Source organism: Felis catus, chromosome B3 (genome assembly GCF_018350175.1).
Source record: "Felis catus isolate Fca126 chromosome B3, F.catus_Fca126_mat1.0, whole genome shotgun sequence".
Taxonomy (NCBI): Eukaryota; Metazoa; Chordata; class Mammalia; order Carnivora; family Felidae; genus Felis; species Felis catus.
Window position 1 is genome coordinate 148,190,322 of NC_058373.1, and position 10,573 is coordinate 148,200,894.

Sequence of the window (10,573 nt, forward strand, 5' to 3'; positions counted from 1 at the left end):
AAAGGAATCCTCCTAAATAACGTTTGCTGTTTGTTAAATCTCTTTTCCTAGAGAAAAGCCAATAGCTGAGTGATGGTGACAAGAAAAACATATTGTGTTCTTCTGCTTTTTCTTCACGGCCCACATGAAGAAGGATAAGAATGAAACCATCAAGGTGTCTTTGCACAGTCACAAGAAACAAGGTCACAACTACCCGAGGAGTGTTATGTGTGAAGGGGCAACTCTTGGCATGTTAAATGTTGAAGAACATAAATCAGCATCCTCATCTATTGCAAGATGATGTTCAGTTAATATCACATCATACCAAAGCAACACTGAAGGGGTATAATTACAGTATATTTTAGGAGTTTGGGTTCAAGATGGTGACATAGGAAAATCCTAAAGTCACTTCCACCCATGGACACACCAATCTACAGCTGTATATGGAAAATTTTCTTCTGGAAAAAACCCTAAAAATTAGTGGGCAGAAGACAAATAAAACACATGGAAGGGGTAGGAAAGACTGAGACATAATATCACCATAACCCACACCCCCAGAACCTAGACCCACAGTCAGGAGGGGATGGAGAACCCAGAGCTTCTCCCTGAGGAGTCAAGGGTTCATGTCCAACATTGGGCACCCTGACTTTTAAGACCTGTCCCCAAATGATGACCTCCCAAAAAATCTAGCTATGAAACCCAGCAAGGTTCATAGCCATGGAGCCAGCAGGCTCTGAAGACCTAAGATATGTCTCTTCTAGGGACCCTGCAGAAGCTGCTTTTTTTTAATTTTATTTTTTTATTTTTTTAAAATTTTCATCCAAATTAGTATATAGGGCAACAATGATTTCAGGAGTAGATTCCTTAGTGCCCCTTACCCATTTAGTCCATCCCCCCTTCCACAACCCCTCCAGTAACCCTCAGTTTGCTCTCCATACTTATGAGTCTCTTCTGTTTTGTTCCTCTCCATGTTTTTATATTATTTTTGTTTCTCTTCCCTTATGTTTGTCTGTTTTGTCTCTTAAAATCCTCATATGAGTGAAGTCATATGATTTTTGTCTTTCTCTGACTAATTTCACTTAGCATAATACCCTGCAGTTCCATCCACGTAGTTGCAAATGACAAGATTTCATTCTTCATGATTGCCGAGTAATACTCCATTGTGTGTGTGTGTGTGTGTGTGTGTGTGTGTATAAAGAAGAGGTGGTATTAAAGAAGAGGTGGTATATATACCACCTCTTCTTTGTCCATTCATCCATCAATGGACATTTGGGCTCTTCCCATACTTTGGCTATTGTTGATAGGGCTCCTATAAACATGGGGATGCATGTGTCCCTTTGAAACAGCACACCTCTATCCCGTGGATAAATGCCTGGTAGTGCGATTGCTGGGTCGTAGGGTAGTTTTATTTTAATTTTTTGAAGAACCTCTACATTGTTTTCCAGAGTGGATGCACCAGCTTGCATTCCCACCAACAAAGCAAAAGAGATCCTCTTTCTCCGCATCCTCGCCAAAATCTGTTGTTGCCGGAGTTGTTAACATTAGCCATTCTTACAGGTGTAAGGTAGTATCTCATTGTGGTTTTGCTTTGTATTTCCCTGATGATGAGTGAAATTGAACATTTTTTCATGTGTCGGTTGACCATCTGGACGTCTTCTTTAGAGAAGTGTCTATAAATTATGTTGTACTTCAGCACAAGTGTAGCTATCAGTATTATTACAGGATTGACTCTATTCCTTTGGCTGTCCCTTGTATCCCTAGGACTCATTTATTTCATATCTGGAAGCCGGTATCTCTCTCGCAAAGGTGTCAATCCTTTATCTAATCTAAACACTTCGGTGGTAAACACAATTACCTCTTGTTCAGCATGTGTAAATTGGCGGTCTATTTTTCTGTGAACATTGCTTAAAACATTACAAATGATGCCATTACATTAATAAATTTGGTTTCATTCTTCACTCACAAGTAAGGAGAAGGAAAATATTTCTTTGTGTCCTAGGCCCTGTCACTAAAACCCTTCCCAGTGTGGAGAACAGGCTTAGTTGCCCAGAGCACCTCCGTCTCTCAGCGGAGCGACCAGGGCCTTCAACACTGCAGGAATTCCCATGGTGGCCAGCAGAGAGAGCCCGAGCACCACAGACCCGGAGGGGCGGGTTCCTGTGCCAGGCAGTAATGGCCAGCAGAGGGCGCACCATTGGCTTTTCTGACCCAGGGCACCTCAGAGCAGGAAGAGCTTCTGTTGCTCCCAGAGGACGCAGGACCTCTGCTCCTGCCTCAGATCAGAGAGCAGAGCTGCGTTTCCAGTGCATTCTGTCGCCCACCCCAGGGGAGACCTTGGGAGCTTTGCAGCATCTTGTCATCTCCTGAGTCGCCAGAGAGAAGCTGCCTTGTACTGAGTGCTGAGGAAGGGGCGCTGGGTGGCTTCCCTGGGCAAGCTGGTTACTGAGCTGCACAGGTACTTGCAATTTCTGGGCTGTTCTCGTGGTTCATTCCTCCCCTTCCCGGACAGTATTTGAACAAGACGTATTTAACTAAAGGACTCCTGGATTGCGGGGTCCCACAACACCACCTCATAGATGCAGTTGATGGTTTGTTCGAGATTCAGGCTTGTTTCCAGGAAGAAACCCTGACAAAAATTCAGAAGCACGGGAGCTGCATTACGTTAGGACGTGAATACACGAAATGTTTGTCTCAGGACCTTCTAGAAGAATGAGCTGGGACCCACTTTCCGAGTCCTGCTGGAACCAGAGACCCAGGTAAGGGCACAAACTGTCCCCCACATCATACATGCTTTTTAAAAAATTTCATGGTTATTTTCCAACCTAGTGAAGTGATTGAAAACTACAGAAAACCTGGAGGTACCTGTCATTAACCTTATGTTATCTTTTAATTTAAATTCCAGTGAGCAAAGACACAGTGTAATATTAGTTTCAGGTGTACAATATAGAGCAACATTTCCAAACGTCACTTGGTGCCCATATCAGGTGCACTTCTTAATCCCCATCAGCTGTTTCACCCATTCCCCACCTTGCTGTGGAAGCCCACAGTTTGTTTCCTAGTTAAGAGTCTGTTTGTCACTGTCTCCTTTCCTCCCCCCGCCTTTGTTTTGTTTTATTTACATGTATTAGTGAAATCATCTGGTATTTGTCTTTCTCTGACAGGCTTATTTCACCCAGCATAACATTCTCTCTCTCCATGCACCTCGTGGCAAATGACAACATTTCATGTTTTTACGGCTAAGTAATATTACATTCCATATACTACATCTCAATTTATTCATCAGTTGATGGATGCTTGGGCAGTTTCTGTAATTTGGCTGTTGTATAAAATGCTGCTGTAAACATCATGGTTCATGTACCCCTTTGAAGAATTATTTTTGTATCCTTTGTGTAAATACCTCGTAATGAAATTGCTGGATCATAAGGTAGTTTTATTTCCAGGTTTTTTTTTCTTTTGACGAATCTCCATGATGTTTTCCAGAAAGGTTGCAACAGTTTGCATTCATACCGACAATGCAACAGGGTTTCTCTTTCCCTACATCCTTGGCAACACCTGCTGTTTCATCCTTCATTGATTTTAGTCATTCTGACAGATGTCATGTGTTAACTCATTGTACTCTTGAATTGCATTTTCCTGAAGATCAGTATTGTAGAGCATCTTGGCCATGTGTATGTCTTCCTTGGGAAAATGTCCATTCGTGTCTTCTGCCCATTTTTAATCAGATTTCTCCTTGTTTGGGTGCTGTATAACTTCATATGTTTTGGACACAAACCCTTAATCAGACATCGTTTGCAAATAGTATTCTGATGGTGTTTTAGTTTTGTTGATTATTTCCTTGGTGACAGTAGGTTTTTATTTTTACAAAGCCCCATTTTTCTTGTGTTTCCCTTACCTCAGGAGATATATCTACAAAGACGTTTGTACAGCCAATGTCAAAAAAGATACTGCATGTGTTAGCCTCTGGGATTTTTATGGTTTCAGGTTTCACACATAGGTCTTTATCCATGTTGGATTTATTTTTGTGTATGTTGTAAGAAAGTGGTCTGTTGCTGGTCTTGTTTTGTTTTGCAGTTTGCTGTCTAGTTTTTCCAAAACCATATGTCGAGGAGACTTTTTTTAAGTTTATGTGTTTATTTTTGAGAGAGAGAGAGAGAGAGCATGCAGAAGAGGGCCAGAGAGAAATGGAGAGAGAGAATCCCACACATGCTGTGCACTGCCCGGATATCATGACCTGAGCTGAATCCACAATCACACGTTTTGGAGCCACCCATGAGTCCCAAGACTATCTTTTTTTTTTTTTTTTTTTTTTTTTTTTTTTTTTTTTTGCTTTGGATATACTTTCCTGCTTTGTTGAGAATTAATTGACCATATAGGTGTGAGTTCATTTCTGGGTTTCTGTTATATTTATCTCTACATCTGTGTTTTGTTGTTGTTGTTGATGATGATGATGATGTTGTTTTTGCCAGTACCATACTGTTCTGTTCAGTACAGCTTTGTACTATAACCTAAAGTCTGGAATTGTGATGTTTCCAGCTTTGCTTTTCTTCTTCAATTTTGTTTTTGATGTTTGGGGTCATTGTCATTCCATACAAGTTTTGGGATTATTTGTTCTAGTTCTGTGAGAAATGTTTTTATTAGTGTGTTAGGGATTTCATTACATGTGTAGATTGTTTTGAGGAGTGTAGACATTTTAACAGTATTTTGTGCTTCCCATCAATAAGCATGAAATGTATTTCCTTTTCTTTGTGTCCTCTTCCATTTCTTTCATCAGTGTTTCATAGCCTTTAGAGTACAGGTCTTTCACCTTTTTGGTTAGGTTTATTCCAGATATCTTGGGGTATTTGGTACACCCGTCAATGGATTGATCCCTTACTTTCTCTTTCTATTAATTCATTATTCATCTACAGAAATGCAATAGATTTATGTACATTGATTTCTGTATATTGTGATTTGTCAAATTCATATATCAACTCTAGCAATTTTTATGGGAGCCTTTCATGTTTTTTTATAGAGAGCATCATGTCAGTTCCAAAGAGCGAAAGTTCTACTTCTTCCTTGGCGATTTGGATGCCTCTCATTTCTTTTTGTTGTCCGATTGCTGTAGCTAGGACTTCCTGTATTATGTGGAATAACAGTGGTGAGACGGGTCATCCCTGTCTTGTCCCTGACCTTGGAGGAAAAACTTTCAATTTTTCCCCATTGAAGATGAGATTAGCTGTGGGTTTTTCCTAGAAGACCTTTATATGTGCAGGTAGATTGAGTCCAAATCTACTTTGCTGAGGGTTTTTATCATGAATAGATGTGACATTTTGTCAAATGGTTTTCCTGCATCTGTTGAAAGCATCATATTGTTCTTATCCTTTCTTCTATTGCTGTGGTGCATCATGTTGATTGATCTGTGAATGTGGAACCACCCTTGCAGCCCAGGAATATATCCCACTTGATTATGATAAATGAATTTATTAATGTATTGTTGACTTTAATTTGAAGTTATTTTAATGAGAACTTCTGCATACATACTCATCAGGCTATTGGTCTGCAGTTTTATTTAAATTTTTTTAAACATATTTAAAATATTTATTTACTTAGAGACATAAAGTACATAAAATTGAGGGAGGAGCAGAGAGACAGGGAGAGAGAGAATCCTGGCCATGCTTCACACTGTCAACGCAGGGTCCAATGTGGGCCTCAAACCCACACAACACAAGATAATGTCCTAATTCTAAATTAAGAGTTGGACAGAAATCAAACGAGCCACACAGGCGCCGCTGCAGTTTTCGGTTTTAGTGGAGGCTTCCTCTGGTTTTGGTATCAGGGTAATGATGGCCTCATAAGATGAATTTGTAAGTTTCCTTCTTTTTTATTTTTTGTAATAATTCGAGGAGAATACATATTACCTCTTCCTTAAATGTATGGTAGAATTCATCAGTGAAGCCATCTGGCCCTGAACTCTTGTGTTGGGGGGAGATTTTTTTTTTTATTATTATTACTGATTTGATTTCTTTCTGTTTTCAGATTTTATGTATCTTCCTGTTTCAGTTTTGGTAGTTTGTGTGTTTCTAGGAATTTGTCCATTTTTCTCAGAGTGTCCAATTTGTTGCATATAGTTTTTCATAGTATTATCTTCTAACTGTATTTTTGTGGTGTTGACTGTTATTTCTTCTTTCTTATTTGTGATTTTATTTCAGTCCTTTCGTCTTCTTTGTGAAAAGTCTGCCTAGGCGGTTTTCATGTTGATTGCTGTTTTCAAAGAACCAGCCCCTGGTTTCATTGATTTGGTCTAGTGTCTTTTTGGTTTCTATATCCCTTATTTCTACCTTAATCTCTATTATTTCCTTCCTTCTGCTGTTCTTCTTCTCATTCCTTTAGTTGTAAGTTAGGATTGTTGGAGATTTTTCTTGCTCTTTAAGGTAGGCCTGTATTGCTATAAACTTCCAACTTAGAGTGCTTTTGCTGCATTCCAAAGGTTTTTACCAGTGTATTTTCACTTTCATTTGTTTCAATGTATTTTATCATTGATTTCCTGTTTGACCCATTCATTTAATAGCATGTTATGTAACCTCCCTTTATTTGTGGCCTTTCCCCCTTTGTGTGTGTGTGTGTGTGTGTGTGTGTGTGTGTGTGTGTGTGTGTGTGTGTGTGTGTGTTTAACTTCAAGTTTCCTAGCTTTGTGGTCAGAAAAGATGCTTGGTCTGATCTCTGTCTTTGGGTACCTCTTGAGACCTGATTTGTGACCTAGAATGTGATCAGTTCTGGAGAATGCCCCATGTGCACTTGAAAAGAATGTGTACTCTGCCATTTTAGTAAGGAGTGTTCTGAATATACCTGTTAAACCCATCTGGTCCAGTGTGAGATTCAAAGCCATTGTTTCCTTGTTGATTTTCTGTTTACAGGTTCTGTCCATTGATGTGAGTGATGTGTTAAAGTCCTCTACTATCATTATATTATTATAAATGAGTTCCTTTATGGTTGTTGTTAAATGTTTTATATACTTGGTGATTGCATGTTGGGTGCATCAAAATTTACAATCATTGGATCTTTTTGTTTCGTTGTCCCCTTTAGTATGAGATAGTGTCCATCTTCATCTCTTGTTGCAGCTTTATTATTTTTTTAATTTAAGTCTTATTTGACATATAGTGCATTCTCTGTTTCGGGAGTAGAATTCAGTGATTCATCCCTTACATATAACACCCAGTGCTCATCACAACAAGTGCTCTCCTTAATACTCGTCCGCCATCTAGCACAGCGTCTACCCATCTCCCTCCATCAACCTTCACTTTTTTTCTCTACAGTTAAGAGACTCATGTGATTTGTTACCACTCTTCTCTTTTCCTGACCCCTTCCCTAGTTTTCATCTGTTTTGTTTCTTAAATACCACATAAGTGAAATCATATATTTGTCTTTCTCTGATTGACATATTTCACTTAGCATAATACATTCTAGCTCCGTCCACATCGTTGCAAGTGGCAGGATTTCATTATTTTTGAAGCTGAGTTATATTTCATTGTATACACATATGTATAGATGTATGTATATATGAGCATACACATATGTACGTATGCATATACATGCACACACACACACACACACACCCCACAATTTCTTTATACCTTCATCAATTGATGAATACTTGGACTTTCTCCATAGTTTGGCTACTGTTGATAATGCTGCTATAAATATCTGGTGCATGCAATTTTACTACTAGGTATTGACCCAAAGGGTACCAAACTACAGTCTCGGTTTTAAAGTTTATTTTGCCTAATATAAGTTTTGCTACTGGCTTTCTTTTGACATTATTGACAAGATAAATGTATTTTCATTCCCTCAATTTAAATCTGCAGGTGTTAAGTCTAAATAAGTCTTTGTAGGCAGCATCTAGATAGGCATTGTTTTGTTTTTGTTTTTGTTTGATTTTTTTTTTGTCCATCTGACACCCTATCCTTTTCTTTTAATTGGAGAATTTAGTCGATTTACGTTCAGAGTAATTATTGATAGGTATATATTTAGTTCCATTCTACTAGTTGTTTTGCCATTGTTTCTTGATGTTTTCTCTGATCCTTTCTTGTCTGTAACACTTTTGGTCTTTCATTTCCATTCAGAGTCTGATTTAAATATACTTTTCTTTTGACTGGTAGTACATTTCTTTACTTATTTTTAATATTTCTTCTTTTTTTTAAATTTAAGCCCAAGTTAGTTACCTTATAGTGGAATACAGTTTCAGGATTAGAATTTAGTGAATTTAGTGATCCATCAATTACAAAATATACCCAGTAATCATCCCAAGTGCCCCCCCCCCAGTGCCCATCACCCATTTAGCCCATACCCCTATTCAGCAACCCTCCAGGAACCCTGAGCTTCTTCCCTCTATTTAACAGTCTCTTATCATTTGACTCCCTCTCTGTTTGTATCTTATTTTTGCTTTCCTTTCACTATGTTCATCAGTTGTATTAAATTCCACACATGAGAGAAATCATAGGATGTGTGTCTTTGTCTGACATATTTTGCTTAGCATAATAAAGTCTGGTTCCATCCACGTTGTTGCAAAGAGCAAGATTTCATTCTTTTGGATCACCGAGTAATATTCCATCATATGATTATACAACATGTTCTTTATCCATTCATCTGTCAATGTTCATTTGGGCTCTTTGCATAATTTATCTATTGTTGATAATGCTGCTATAAACATTGGAGTACATGTGCCACTTCGAGTCAGCGTTAGTGTATCCTTTGGATAAATACCTGGTAGTGCAATTCCTGCATCCTAGTGTAGTTCTATTTTTGTTTTTTGTAACGAATCTCCATACTATTTTCCAGAGTAGCTACACCACTTTGCATTCCCACCAGCATTGCAAAACCATTCCCTTTCTCTGCATCCTTGCCAACATCTGTTGTTTCCTGAGATGTTAATTTTAGCCATTCTGACAGGTGTGAGGGGATATCTCATTGTGGTTTTGATTTCTATTTCACTTATGATGAGCGAGGTTGAGCATATTTTCATGTGTGATAAATCTGGATGTCATCTTTGTTAAAGTGTCTCTTCATGTCTTTTGCCCATTTCTTCACTGGGTTATTTGGTTTTTGGATGTTGAGTGTGATAAGTTCTTTATAAATTTTGGATACTGACCCTTTATCTGATATGTCACCTGCAAATATCTTCTCCCATTCCATTCAGTTGCCTTTTAGTTTTGTTGATTGTGTCCTCTGCTGTGCAGAAGCTTTTAATCTTGAGGTCCCAATAGTTCATTTTGGTTTTTATTGCCCTTGTTTCTGGAGACTTGACAAGCAAGATGTTGCTGCAGTCAGGATCAAAGAGGTAGGTTGCCTCCTTTCTCCTCTAGGATTTTGATGGTCTCCTGTCTTACATTTAGATCTTTCAACCATTTTAAGGTGTGTGTGTGTGTGTGTGTGTGTGTGTGTGTGTGTGTGTGTGAGAGAGAGAGAGAGAGAGAGAGAGACAGAGACAGAGACAGAGACAGAGATAGACAGAGAGAGACACACAGTTTTAAGAACATAGTCCAGGTTCATTCTTCTCACTGTCTAGTTTTCCCAGTACCATTTGCTGAAGAGACTCTTTTTATCCTCTGGATATTCTTTCCTGCTTTGTCAAAGATTACTCAGCCATATGTTTGAGGGTCCATTTCTGCATTCCCTATTCTGTTCCTTTGATCTGTGTGTCCATTTTTGTGCCCGTACCATACTGTCTTGATGATTGTGGCTTTCTGATGCACCATAAAGTCCAGAATTGTAATGTCTCCAGCTTTGTTTTTCTTTTTCAACATTACTTTGGCTCCTTGGGGTCTTTTTCTGGTTCCATACAAATTTTAGGATTGTTGGTTCTAGCTCTGTGAAGAATGCTAGTGTTATTTTGATAGGAATTGCATTGAATGTGTTGATTGCTTTGGGTAGTATTGACATTTTAACAATATTTGTTCTTGTAATCCATGAGCATGGAATGTTTTTCCATTTCTTTGTGTTGTCTTCAAGTTCTTTCATAGATGTTGTATGGTTTGTTCTTTTAATTTTTTTAATGTTTATTTATTTTGAGAGAGTGAGCGAGGGAGCAAGAGAACGTGAGCAGGGGAGGGGGGGAGAGAGAGAGAGAGAGGGAGACACAAAATCTGAAGCAGGTTCCAGGCTCTGAGCTGTCAGCACAGAGCCCGTCGCGGGACTCAAACCCACAAATATGGGATCATGTCCAGAACAGAAGTCGGTACTTAACCGACTGAGCCACCCAGGCGCCCCTCTATTGTTTTAAGTGTCCTGATCTTTTACCTCTTTGCTTAGGTTTATCCCTGGGTATTTTATGGTTTTCAGTGCAGTTTAAATGAGATAAATTCCTTGATTTCTCTTTCTGTTGATTCATTATTGGTGTATAGAAATACAATCAATTTCCGTATATTGGTTTTATATTCTGAGACTTTCCTGAATTCCTGTATCAGTCCTAGAAGTTTTCTGGTGGAGTCATTTGGATTTTCCACGGAGAGTATCATGTCTGTGAGGAGGAAAAGTTTGATGCCTCCTTGCCAACTTGGACACCTTGTATTTCTTTTTGTTGTCTGATTTCCGAGGCTAGGACTTCCAACAGTATGGTGAA